Consider the following 14963-nt stretch of genomic DNA (forward strand, 5'->3'; position numbering starts at 1 on the left):
ACACACATAAACACACACACACATATATATATATATATATATATATATATATATATATATATATATATATATATGTGTGTGTGTGTGTGTGCATATATGTATGTATATATATATATATATATATATATATATATATATATATATATATATATGTTATATAAGAGATTTCCAAGACTGGTTATGGAAATACGCTTAAGTTCAGATTGCAAATTATAAGAAATTTCTAATATAACTATTAGAATTTAATTAATAGTCCTAGGTAGCATTTGCAGCAATTATCACAATCATGTTTAATTGAGATATGCCAACAGATAAAGTAATCCAATTAGCATGTCCCAAAGAAATGATGAACTGATAACATAAAAATCCTATTAATTAGGAAAATATGTTATACATCAATATACACTAAAACATCTTGAAGTTTTCATTTTCGTTTGTTCATAAAAGAATTATTTGGTAAAACAAACATATTATTAATATGTCATCACGTTTCAGGTGAACTTTGAAGCAACTTGCTTGTTAGTAATGCTATAACCCCCACCTACCACCCTCTCTCTCTCTCTCTCTCTCTCTCTCTCTCTCTCTCTCTCTCTCTCTCTCTCTCTCTCTCTCTCTAAGATGCAAACCGCTTTCTGGGTACCATGAAACATGAATGTATCTAAATTGACACTAATACCACTGTTTTCTTTCTTTATTTCTTTAGTCTTTCATTGTTCACCCAACGAAAACATATACTTCAATGCCACTAACCTTACAAAACCTTTTCATATTAAACAAACAATGAAAATACACTGCAGCGCCATAAAAGAAACGCAATCATACTAAATACACTCATAAACCCCCACAGCGTTGTGTTTTAAGTCCACTCTAAACATTTTCGTTTATCTAATAGCTATTCAATAATGCATATCATGAAACGATAAGAGACCTGAATAGCCTCTCCCGTTTTAAACAGTACTTTTGTACGTTATTATACAAACTGGCGAAGGTTTTTCATCGAAAGCAATCCGTGTTTCCCATTGTCCCAAGTGGGTTAGGTACTATTCAGCGCCGCCAGCTCAGCGCTGCCAGTTCAGCGCCTGGTCATTTCAGCGCCAAAAAAAAAAAATTAGAGACAGCCATCCCAGCGCCAGAAGAAATTTTAACTCTCTGTCCATCTAACTTCAAAGGACAGAGTTCGAAAGTCCACACCAATCCCATAATTGCTTTTAACGCCTCGCTATATTTATGGTCCACTTTTGGAATAAGGGCCCCATAATGGCTCAAGGCCAATTTCAGCAACATCCCCAACCCACTCAAACGGGTCTATATTCCTACCATTTATCTTTATGGAAATCATCCCCTTCCAATAAAAATATTATGTATTTCATGTTATAGGGCCTGTGAGAAAGGTTTATTCTTATAGATTAAATGTTAATATTAAGATCAAAACAGTGCAATTAATTGCAAATGAAAAGATATCGTTGTATTCTAGAGCAAGAGTTACTGGTTAATTCTCTATATTTGTAGAAAGAAAGCCAGCTTTACGTATCACACAATAGGTTATTGCGTTAGGGTTGCGGTGGCCGATGTGGTAACGTCCCTGACTGGCGATCGCCAGACTTGGGTTCAAGTCCCACTTAAACTCGTTAGTTTCTTTGGTCGTTTCAACCTCCCCATCCTTGTGAGCTAAGGATGGGGGGTTTGGGGGAGTCTATAGATCTATCTGCTGAGTCAGCAGGAGTCATTGCCTCGCCCTCCTTGGTCCTAGCTTGGGTGGGGAGGGGGATTGGGCACTGATCATATGTATATATGGTCAGTTTGTATGGCGTTGTCCTTCTTGATAAGGCAATGTCACTGTCCCTTGTCTCCGCCATTCATGAGCGGCCTTTAAACATTTAAATAGTCCGGCCTATTCAGTCGGGAGAAATAATATTAATAATAATAATAATAATAATAATAATAATAGTAGTAGTAGTAGTAGTAGTAGCAGTAGTAGTAATAATAATGATAATAATAATAATAATGATAATAATAATCTCGATTTTGTTTAGGAACTATTCCACCTATCTCTTGTGCCGATTACAATAAAAATATTGTTAAATTACTGTTCATTTCTTCATTACTTGCTTCCCTTTCATCATGTACTGGGAGTACCTATTCTGTATACTTTCTAGTGTATGGGTCCCTGAAATTTAAAAGAACGTGTTACTGCATTGGAGGAGACACTCTTTTCAGCCATCGTTAGGTTAAGGATGTTTTTGTGAAGACATAAATCTTGACACCGGTGACGAACACTAATTTCTTACAGCGCTACGAGCTTCTGAAAAGATAAGGAATTCTAGGAGGATCGAATAGCTTATTATCAGAGGCTGTGTGCCAGATTACCTTATTCGACCTTCGGAAGTCTCCCATCCTGTCTTCATCTCAATATTTTAATCACAGAGACGTATAAAAACACGGGCCTGTATTAAAATACGACGAATCTCTGAATCACTATTAATGGGTGAACGAAGAGTATTTTATGAATCGTAAAACATAGTAAATATCATCTTTAATCTAAAATATAGTTATTGTTTTGTTTGCTGACAATTATTTTATTTCGTTGTTACTGTTTTGCTATTTTTCATGATAAAATGAATTATTAATAGATATAAGACATGCAATCCATATCTATCAATATCTAGGTGACAACTTCCTTGAAATGCCTTTTTTCTCTCTCTTTATTCAGACGCCAAAGGAATGGATATGCCAAAGGCCTTATCTTGCCCATTTTGAAGAAAAACAATAAAACCAATTATGACTGAATTTCCTGCAGCCCTATTAAAGAAGATACAATGACGAGGGAAGTGTGACAGTCACTAACGGACAGACTGGCCAATAGAATGATTGACAGGCGGATAGACAGATACTCGGAAGGGAAAAAAACTACTGTCTTAGCCAACCTTCGAAACTTCCTTAGTAGAGGACCAATAAACGAACAAAGGGAAATAATATGACTTTTCAGCCAAAAAGGAAATGAAAGATCTATTACTGTCAACTATTATCTTTTCCTGTTACTTTTGAAACCGTCCCTGCCCCAAGATCTGCTGGACTGGGGTTCGAGACCGGCTCAGGCTCAATAGTTTCTTGTCTGCAACCGTACCATCCTTGTGAGCTAAGGATAGGGGGTCTGGGGGAGCCTATAGATCTACCTGCTGAGTCATCAGGAGTCATTGCCTCGCCCTCCTTGGTCCTAGCTTGGGCGGAGATGGGCATTGGGCACTGATCGTATGTATATATGGTCAGTCTCTAGGGCATTGCTACTGTCCCTTGCGGCAGTCATTCAGGATCGACATTTTAACCTTCAAACAGGTTGCGTCCTTTAAAATAAAATTCAACAGGCATCCTTATTACCACATCCAGCCAGTGCCAAACCAGTGCACTGAACCAATCTTTTATCAAAAGCGGTCAAATGTCAAAGGTCGGTCAACTAAATTAAAGTTTTTCTCCTCGTCATTTGGCTTGGTTCAGTTCGCAGATTTAGTCTTTAAAAACATTATTTTCTTCCCCAGGGAGACAAAAGACCATGATTTGTGACATCACAAGCTTCCATAACAATTTCAGTAAAATATGTAAAAAGTTTAGCAGTCTTTTCGTTTACATCCCCACAACCAGTTAATAAGAATTTGTTGAACGTTTCCCTTACCATCCTTAGATTTTCCCCGGCTATCCCTCGAGGGACTTGAGTTGAACTTTGCACGTGCGAGATGTTCTGATATATTTTTAAATTTCTTTATTGAGCCACAAAAAAAAAATCATTCTTATACTCCATTGCAACTTTTAAGCTACTGATTTTATGCAATTATTATCACTGTCCTGCCCGGTTCCTTTTGCTAATTCTAATCATAGCAAAACATACAATCGATTTTATTCGGACGATACTAACTGAAGAGTATAACAAGTAACTAATTACAGCAAGTAAACAAGAATGTGGTGTTTCCAAACTCTTCTGAAATTACGAGGAAACAGACATTGGTCGAAAGTATCGTTCCAATTAAATTAAATCTAATAAGGAATTAAGTTAATGACCAACCAACTAACCAGACGTCATTCAAAATTTGATTTTACCATACGTCCTCATATTCAGAAGCTCCTTAATATCTTTTCGTCGTATCTAATTAGTCATCCTAATTTTAGAATATCATAATTGAAAAGATGAAACTTTCTTCAGCGCTCTATGAAAAAGGAATAAAATTTCGCAAAAATTAAAGAATCATGGAATCTCATTAGATGAAATATAAGGGGATAATCAACATTTTTTATTAGATGAACATATTCAATGAAGAAATTTTGGTAAAATCAAAATCAAATGGAATATAATTTACCGAGGTGACGAAAGGGTGTAATAGAAGAATTCATCATTTGGCAAAAATGAAAAATATGCGCACATCATCGTTGGCATATGGGAAACTGGCTTATATTGCAAATATAAGTACTCTGGCATATGTGAAACAGGTAGATTAGACTAGTGTTAATTAAATTAGCTTATTATATATGAAGTAAGAACATCAGAATAATAAATAAACTGGCATAAATTATTGTTAAAATTTAATATATTGATATATGTGAAACTGGCGATTTAAGTGTTAAATACACTGCATGAGCGAAACCGGAGTATATTTAAATGTTAAATACACTGCTATTGCGAAACCAGAGTATATTAGAATGGTAAAAACACTGGTGTAAGTGAAATAGGAGTATATTATTGTTAAATACGCTAGCATACAAAAATTTAACGTCCATTAGAATTTAAAACACATTGCAACGTATGAAACTGGCGCATATTATAGTGTTAGATAAAATGACATATCCCTCGTTTGCGACAACGTCGTCATAACTTAAAAATAGCTATTTTTCAGGAGAGCCATTTTAATCAATTAAAACACTCATATTATGTTATGTCGTCAGGACATTTAGCGCCTCTAGCGATCAATTTTTTTAGATACAATTATGAAACTTTTGCCAAAAAAATCAGCATTTGAAGATGAATATGTCTATATGGATAACTCAAAAATACATTTGATTTGAGTTATGACGTTGTTGTCGCAAGCGAGCGATATATGATGGGGCCATGTTCAGTGTCAAATGCACCCTGAGTCCTGACATGCGCTAAACTATCAGTGGAATTGTGAAGCAAGTGTATTCCAGAGTTAAATACAATGACACTAAAACACCTAAATATCAGTGTTCAATACTTGTATTCCCTAAGCTAGTGTATATCAGAATCATAAATACACTGGTGTATGCAAATTTGGGTGTATTGTCAGTGTTAAATACACTACCATGTGCCAAACTACGCATATTAGTCTTACAGGGGCACATGCCAGTGACGTATACTAATAATAATTGTACTTTCATATGTGAAAGACTCACATAAGTATTAAATACAGTGTAATGTGAAAAAAACGAACATAGAAGTAATAAATATGATAGGAAATGTGAAACTGGATTTTACAGCAGTGTAAGAACCAATAGCACATAAAAAAAAAGAGTAAAGTAGAATGTTAAATAAAAAGAAAAAAAAAACTGCATAACAGTAGCATGTATAATTGTTATATACGCTGGCACATGGAAAACAAACATATATTATAGTGCTAAATGCATGTGCGTTCAAACCTAAGGATCTGTATGACAAAGCCCAGGTGTCTCTTGCAAAGCGGATCAAATATTCCACAGCCAAAGGATCCCGCTTCGAGCTCTATCAATACGAACTACTTCAATCGCCCACGCCAACTTCCTATCTATAGAATAGAATAGAATAGAAAGCACGAAAAGATGAACAGAAAAGGAAGCATTTGTAAGTACAGAGAAGTAAAATTTATGCAATCTGTACAATGGAAGTTACTTCCTGTGTAACATTAAGCATGCACCCGTGGAAACACAAAATTAGTTTTAAAAGTTATGCTTGATTATGCAGGGAGGAAACAAGGGACAGGTCTTGACACTGCTGCACAATGTCCTAGAGACTTAGCGTAAACATCTGGTCAGTAACCAGGACCCGTCGCTATCCAACATATGAATAGTGTGCTGATGTGTCATCATGTATTTGTCGAAGTTGCAGCATATGAACAAAATTATACATTGACTTTCAAGTATCCGCTGTATATAATATGGTATATTTAAATTCAAAGGTATTCCTACGATATGGAATTCAGTAAATATGAATCTTAAGGTGATTTAATGTAAGAGATATATAGTATGTGAATTCAAAAGAGCGATGTTATAGAGGATATGCTTTGAAGAAAGTCAATGATGATCCCTGAATTAAGAATAAAAAAGAAGAGTACTAAACTTCACCTGGTCCTTGTTTTTGTAATGATAATTTATAATATTTAGGCAATTGGACCCAGCGTAAGGGGTCGAGAAGGATGTTCAATGCCGAGGTGCAACTCTACTATGAAGTTCTAGTTAAAAAGATTTTAACCAGCAAATGGAAGAAACGAAATACTTTGGCAGGACAAAATGTGGATGAGCTAAGGGTTTAGGGCCAATGATGGGCCACAGCGAAGACCTTTTATTAATACGTAAAATGCACCATACACTTGGTATATTGGCCCTGGGGGAGACCAGGATTTGCATGAAGGTTCCGAGAGAAGATGTAGCTCGTTCAATTTGCTTCTGAAGACTAGGATCCTCCAAAGGTTTGGAGGACCAGTTCCTGGGAAGCGTGTTCATATCCTTCCTCTACCACGCCTTATTATTATTATTATTATTATTACTATTATTATTATTATTATCATTATTATTATCATAATTATTATTATTATTATTAATAAGCTACAACCCTAATTGGAAAAGCAGCAGGCTAAGTTTAAGGGCCCCAACAATGAAAAATAGCCCAGTGAATAAACTACAAGAAAAGTAATGAATAATTAATAGATCAGTAACAACATTAACATGCAGTCACTATTATAAAAACTTCAGAAAAACAAGAGGAAGAGAACTAAGACAGAATAGTGTACCTAAGTGTACCCTATAGCAAACGAACTCTACCCAAACACAATGGAAGACCATGGTACAGAGCCTATGCCGCTACCCAAGACTAGAGAACAATGGTTTGATTTTGGATTGTCCTCCTCCTACAAGAGCTGCTTACCATAGCAAAAGTCTCTCTTCTACCCTTACCAAGAGGAAAGTAGCCACTCAAGAACTAGAGTACAGTAGTTAACCCCTTGAACGAAGATGAGTTATTTGATAATCGCAATGTTGTCAAGTGTATGAGCACAGAGGAGAATGTGAAAAGAATAGGCCAGAATAATCAGTGTATGTGAAGGCAAAAGAAAAATAAGCCAGAGAGAGGGATCCAATGCAGCACCGTCTGTCCAGTCAAAGGGCCCAACAACTCCCTAGCGGTAGTATCTCGCCGGGTGGCTGGTGCCCTGGCAAACCTACTACCTATTGTATAATAATGATAAAGAGCAAGAGTCTGGTGTATACATATATATATATATATATATATATATATATATATACATATACATATACAAATACATATATATATATATATATATATATATATATATATATATATATATATATATATATATGTCTTTCCTGTCACTCTGAGTGGCAACCATTCGAAAACGACAATCTCCGACGAATTGCCCAAACTGCCATGTGGTAGTTAGGAAAGGGGGAAGGGAAGGGGGAAGGATTGAATCTGTGTGTATCTGTTTGTGCATATTCATTTGAATAATTAGCTGTATTTAAACGGCTCGCGTACAAATATATACATATATACTGTATATATATATATATATATATATATATATATATATATATATATATATATATATACTGTATATATGTATATATATATATATATATATATATATATATATACTGTATATATATATATATATATATATATATATATATACAGTATATATATATATATATATATATATATATATATATATATATATATTTACACACACACACACATATATATATATATATATACATATATATAATGTATGTATATATACATATATATGTATATTCATATATAATCATATAGATTATCTATCATCCTTTTTAATATAACAAAATATTTCCCAGATTTTGTGTGAACGCGCGCGTGCGTGTGCGTGTGAGTGTTTGGGTGTGCAACGAGTTTAACGAGGCTTGAACCAAACTCTACACAGACAAATGGGAAGTGTGTATCATCACCGTGAGCAGTAATTACATGAGATAAGCAGAGCGTTAAGGAGGATATTATTATCAACAGTTGTATTATTAGGGTTCGTCAGAACACAGGCACGAGACGCTGGTCTCTACATGAATGATGTCACTGTGTAATTATGTGGATCTTAATCACATTGAAGAGACTTAATTCAGTAATGTTTAGAACTGAATATTTTAATCATATATTTATTTTCGGAAAATGTATTTATCTCAATACAAAAATACTAATTATACATCTGTTGAATGCGAATGCATTTGATTCTAATCAGTGTTTGTCCTTAATATTGACATTTAAGTAGAGTGAATGATTTCTTCAACTCATAACAAAAACAATTTAGAGGCAATAATTAGAACTAAAATTGTCTTTCATGTCATATTTCATGAATATTATCATTTTCATCATTATTTCTTAATGATCATACACGGGACGTTCAATTACTTTCTTATTGTTTTGCAAAAATATAGATTGTTCCGAATACAGTATGACTTCCTTCTATCATTGTGTTTACGATGAATTAGCATTGTTTTTATATTCACTATTGAAAGACAATCTGCAACTTTAGTTTGAAAATTACAATGGTACAAGAACTAGGGTCTCAACAGGGAAAGGATCCCTGCACGGAAAAGAAGTATTCCTATAAATTCAATATCAAGTTGAGATAAACAATAGAACAACATACAAGAAAATAGCATATAAACTATGAATACAACTTTTGCAAACCTGGCTAACAGAGTCTAAACTTCAGCTTTTCAATCAATTAAATGTATGGGAATGAAAATCATCCCACAATTTCCTAGGAGTAGTTGGTGTGTGGTATAGACTGGGAATATTTCAAAAAGGGTTTCAAGGAGGGTCAAAATTAAGAAAATCTTCAAAGAGCCTCAAGCCAATTGAAGGACGGTACCAGAGTTTGATATTTAGATCAAACTCTCTAAAACTTCAAAAAAAAAAAAAAAAAAAAAAAAAAAAAAAAAAGAACCTCTTTTAACTTGTAAGAAATAACTTGGGACGTAAGTAACCAGCCTTCTTCACGGAGGAAAAATACTATTTGGCTTGACACCATAAGCATCATGGTGAGGTCTAGTGAGATATTTTAAACTTCACGGGACCGAAACCGTAAGTTAGTCAATTTAACTTCAGGAAAACAAGAATGAGGCATTGAGCAATTGTCTTTGCTCTGCCTACTGTCAATCATATCAGACAATGGGTTACCTTTTCATTTAAACAGTGAATGACAGAGTAAGCTATATGTCTTAGATAAAGGGATGTCTAAGACAAATATAAAACATTCGAAATGGGAAAGAGGTAGAGAAAGAAAGGAAACTGAAGATTGTTAGACACATACATTATGATATGATATCACTGAAGAGCATTTACATTTTAAGAGTAGTCTTGAAACATACCTCTTTTTAATTACACAGATGAATTATTATGAAACAATGAACTCCCTTATAAGATTTTCTTGGCCATCAAATCAGTAAATATATTATAACTGTTTAACTTCAAAATCGTACGCAATTGTAGTAAAATTACAGTAATTTGCAAGACTATTATAATCATTACGTTGCCATTGCTGTTACTAATGTTTTGGTTACTGAAAATGACAAGTGTATTTCCTTATTTAGCTCTCAAAGTAGCAGCCAAACACTTTGTTCTTAAAATAGAGGTGTAAACTATAACAAAATCAGGTTAAACTGTACTTTTATGGCACAAGCGTCATAACAAAATTTTTAACACATTTTTCACGGAATATTAATTGTAAGAAAAACTCATGTTATGGCAGCAGAGCAACAAAAGGAATCCTGCAAAAATCGTCAATATGCACAACTACGCATAGTATAAGTGCTGAAGTCCTAATAAATACAAAATAAAAATAAAAACTCACATTCATAATTTTCTTTTATCTCTTTCAATGACGTGAAACCCCGTGTTGATTTTGATAATGTTACCACAACCCCTTTAGCCAGATATATTATAAAAGGGATGAACAAACCACTTTCCTTCATATACACTTCATAAAAATTTCATTTCCCATTTATTTACATATCAAGAGATTTTCAGCCACAAGATGGGACCCAGGAGCTTTAGACTCTCGGTTACTCCTTAATCCCACGTTTCTGTAGGGGTGGGGGGGGGGGTGGAAGTTGGGTACTGACGAAAGTGGTCTCCGATTTTATCTTCGATTTCTGATAAACTCGGTTTTACTTTCCTTTTTTCTTCCTTCTCATAAATCCTCATCCATTATTCGGCCCTTTCTTTTCCGATCACACCTCATTTTCAAAAGCTATTTTTTTACGATCTTGTAAGTTTGTTTGTTTTTTCATTCACGTCGTTGTATAATTCAACGGCTTTTTTTTTTTTTTTTTTTTTTTGCCTACCTCCAACGAAAGCCAAGATCGTTTAGTTAAAAAAAAAAGACAGACCTTTAACTATATATATTTTTTTTCTTTTGTTCCATGACCTTTCTTTTTCGTGTATTTTCTCCATTGTATATATACAATATATATATATTCCATTCTTCTGTCATATTTCTGAATTCCGGGATTATGTGTTCCATTTTTCCCCTTTTCATAAAATCTTCTTTTGAGATTCCCTAAGCTTTTGTTTTGTCTTTTATCATTCTATACTTGACCTCTATTTTTGGGGGATTACATTTATAGTTTCCATTTTCTTCACTGGATCTTCTTTCGCAAGTTTCTTTTATTAATTTTTTTCCCCTTTTCATTACAAAAAGATGAAACATACAGTAAAGAGTGTCCTCATTTCAGTAAGTATAAAAGTAGACAAAAGTGAGTTGTAATAAATATGTATAAGAGAATATGTAATACGCGTGCAGCAAAGCATATACACATGAAGAATTATGCCCTATCTACGTTTTCTTCAGCACTGCAACCGCCATTTTTATCCAATTTTAACTTTATTCATAAAAACCAGTGCATGTAAATATCCAATTGTCACCCTTATGTGATTACGTGGGGCCTATAAACACTTATATTATCTCTGAATAAAGTTAGTGGTTTGGGAGCTTTTAATTACTCTTTCACTTCTGTCACATTGGTGACCTATACGGAGTGCCTTGAACACTCAGCCCGCCTCCCTGCTTACTGCATCGTTTGCCGTATCCTCCGACGATGCCCCACAGCGACCCTGATATATCTGTCTATGACGCCACAGTCAGGGTCCCACCCTTCGTAAGTCAAGATTTATTTGCCTTGTTTCATGACACTGAGGTTCAGTTCCACTCAAGCAGTAAAGTACACTACATCCTTGCTAATAGCCCTGACTCCACCTTCCCAGAAATCTCTGACTGTTTTTTTTAGCAAAGGGACATCGCCAGATCAAAAAACATTGATGGCCATTAGAGCAACGATCAATATTGCTCACTTTTAGCTTGTTGGTACCCGTGTGAACGACATTCTTAAGTCAACACTTAGCCAATAAAGGTCTCGATGACCAGAGTCGATGCCTTATAGACAGCCACTTCTCCACCCTCAAAAATGTCATCATTAACTCCACTCCTGACGAAGGGGACAACCGTACAACACTAACTGAAGCCGAGGCAATTGCTATAGGACATCGATGTCCACCTTGTGACATACCAGAACCCCTCACCTATGCCGCCCATGCCCGTGCCCCAACCAATACCCTCAACAGACACTGGATTATGCCCTTTCTCTCAGTTGTGCTACTATCACTCCAAATTCATGGCTGCTGCTAAGAAATGTGGTTTCGAATGTTTAATGGTTAAAAAACACGTGTAAAAAGCCCATTGTCCCGCCCCATTAACTAGTCTTTTCTTGTTGCACGATTCAGGATCTAATGTGAGCTTTCAGGTAGACACTTGTGCCTATCATTCCCTTCTGTCACGTTCCCTTGTAAGGGCGCAACCCCATCATTCAGAGACTGCTGTGTCCGCCTGATAGCCGCTAGCTGATGTGCTATCCCCATCCATGGTTACCAGACACTGACACTCATTTGGGGGCGCCAGTACCGGTGGATTTCATCGTTACTGATGTAACACTGCCTCTCATTGGTGTGGATTTCATTGCTCAACTCCACCTCCGGGTTGATGTTGCACATCGACACTTAGTCAACACCAGCTCCTACTCGTCCACACCTTTATCAACTGCTCCCTCTAACCTCACTCTCAACATCAACGTGCCTACAGATACCTACACCCATCCCCTCACATTATATCTTAACACCTTCCACCCAGAACTACTCCAGATGACCATGGTTCCCAGCAAGAATAGTATCTTTCCCCATAGCTAGATGTCGGGGCAACCCGCATTTGCAAGATTCAGATGTAACTTTGCTGAAAAGGAAGAAATGGGCCTTTAACAAAGACCTCAAGTACATGGTCGTCACCTTTGTACATCATCCTGAAGAAGGATGGATCCCTATGCCCTTATGGGGATTATTGGCGTCTTAGCATGCAGACAGAACCAGACCATTACCCCTTCCCCAAAATCCTCTACCTTCATAGAGATAAAGTATTCATTCTCAACTTTCAACCTCCTGAAGGAGCATTATCAGGTGCCCATAAATCCAGAAGACATCCCCAAAATCAGCCATCACCACCCTCTTCAGCACATATACTTGCGTTTAGTCCTGCTTTGCCATTCATAATGCAGGGGCCACCTTTCAATGACTCGTTGATGGCCTTTTCGTGGCCTCCCCTTCTGTTTATGCTTCATAGATGACATACTAATTTTCTCCCCTTCCAATGAGGACTAAGTATGTCACTTACGCATCTCCTTCAACCATATGCAACAAAACAGCCTTGCAATCCATGCACCTTTGGTACCAAGAAAGTGGTATTCTTGGGTCATAGCATCACTCCTGAAGGTATTCGCCCCTCCCTGGTAAGGTAACAGCTATACAAAAGTTCCCCAATACCTTGACTGTCAAGGCCCTGCAAGAGTTCTTGGGCATAGTGAACTATTATCACAAGTACTTACCAGCCATTACCACCACTCTTGCCTCTCTCTACGATTCCCTCATGGGCAAGCTAAAAAACTTAAAGTGAGGCGGTCTTCTCCAATGCAAAGAAAGTCCCATCAAGTACTACTGCTCTCGCCTTTCTCGTGCCAATTGCACCCCTCTTGTTTTCCAGCCATGCCAGTGATGTCGATAGAAAATTTTTCAAAGCAGAATTTAGTTAATCTACCATCGACTGCAAACTACTAGGGGTGTATTTGGCTGTCCCTCACCTCCACAACTTCTTAGAGGACATGTCCTTCATCATTTGCATGGACCATATGTATACTCCTTCACTCAACAGTCTGCCCATCAATGGCGACATCTCTCTGCTATTTATGAGTACAGCTGTACCATTCAACACATCCCTGGTAAACTGAATCCAGTCACTGACTCCCTTTCCATAAATATGTTGGCCATCGTCCACCTGAGAATTGCTTACAAGGCCCTGACAGAAACCTAACGAAAAAACCCAGAGTACCAAACCTGCATGACATCCTGCACATGGGGATATCTACCAGTTGTCGTCAGATTTACAAACCCCTAGCAAAGCAGCAAATACCAAAAGACTTACAAACTGCAGCACACGGTTTTATGCCCACCGACAGTTGCAAGCCACCAGTTGCAAACACCCCTAACCCCTTATACGGTCCAGTCATTGTCTTCCGTTGTACTAAGAAAGCTTTTCTCAAGGTAAGGAGGATTGGATCACCATTGACAGCCCAAAACCTGCTTGTTCCCTGCAAGAGAGTACTGCTCCCTAGGAAAGGTCGCCCTCTTTCCCACGTATGTCTGCTTCAAGGAGTGAACCAAGTACTGCACGTGCAGCAAGAAACGCACATAAAAATAAAGAAGTTTTTCTACATTACAACCGCCATCGGACTCCACGTTAAAAAGTCGGTGAATGTAAACATGTAATTATCACCCTTATATGACTCCCAGGGGACCTATAAAAACCAGTGTTATCTCTAGATAAAGTTAGTTGTTCGGGAGCTATCCTGGTACTAATGCCTCCTCAACTCCCATCAACAATAGGTATAACATTGGCATATCCCTTTACAATTTCGTAGCCACCAAAGTCGAATCTTAATCATAAACGCATGGTATTCAAGCACCGTAATTAAATATAATGAATCATTTCCAAAATACATAACCTGTATTGAATATTACAACAGTTGATATATCAGATCTATATGCATTAATCAATCGACCCAATCACATGACTACATACTAAAACATTGCAAACGACGCAAGCGAAGAAATTCAGAAGAGAACCAACAAAATCACCAAAAAAAAAAAAAAAATAGTAAGACATCGCGGAGCAATTTGCAAAATAATGAATAATGTCTATGCTCTAAAAATGCAACAGATACTTTTCTTACCATACAAATGTCGGTCAGGACGTGTGATTGACAAAATATTGAGGACCACTTTGAACAATTTGTCACAAATGTCAGTCTCTGGAGATGTGAATGAAATCAACTGTATTCCTTGAAGGTGTGAACGAAGCCGATGGAACTGCGAAGTGGGGTTTTCCTGTGAAATGAGAATGGTGTATATATTATTAATTGAGTTTGATTCGAAAAATAATAAGTGATGATATAAGCAAAAGCAGATATATTTCTACATAAAGGAAAATTTGAATAATAATGAAAGCTAAACAGAAAACGTCCCTATGATCATTTCAAACCTAAACCATCTCTCTCTCTCTCTCTCTCTCTCTCTCTCTCTCTCTCTCTCTCTCTCTCTCTCTCTCTCTCTCTCCTCTCTCTCT

General features: G+C 36.4%; 1 long non-coding RNA gene across 1 annotated transcript in view; it reads right to left on the minus strand.

The window, feature by feature from the left end:
- The window catches only part of LOC137630393 (uncharacterized), a 118674-nt gene extending 103970 nt beyond the window's left edge, over positions 1-14704 (minus strand). The window contains exon 1 of the long non-coding RNA XR_011041701.1: positions 14572-14704. This is a non-coding gene — a long non-coding RNA (uncharacterized lncRNA). The remainder of the gene's footprint in view (positions 1-14571) is intronic.
- Between the last annotated feature and the right edge of the window lie 259 nt (positions 14705-14963).

Source organism: Palaemon carinicauda, chromosome 38 (assembly GCF_036898095.1).
Source record: "Palaemon carinicauda isolate YSFRI2023 chromosome 38, ASM3689809v2, whole genome shotgun sequence".
NCBI lineage: Eukaryota > Metazoa > Arthropoda > Malacostraca > Decapoda > Palaemonidae > Palaemon > Palaemon carinicauda.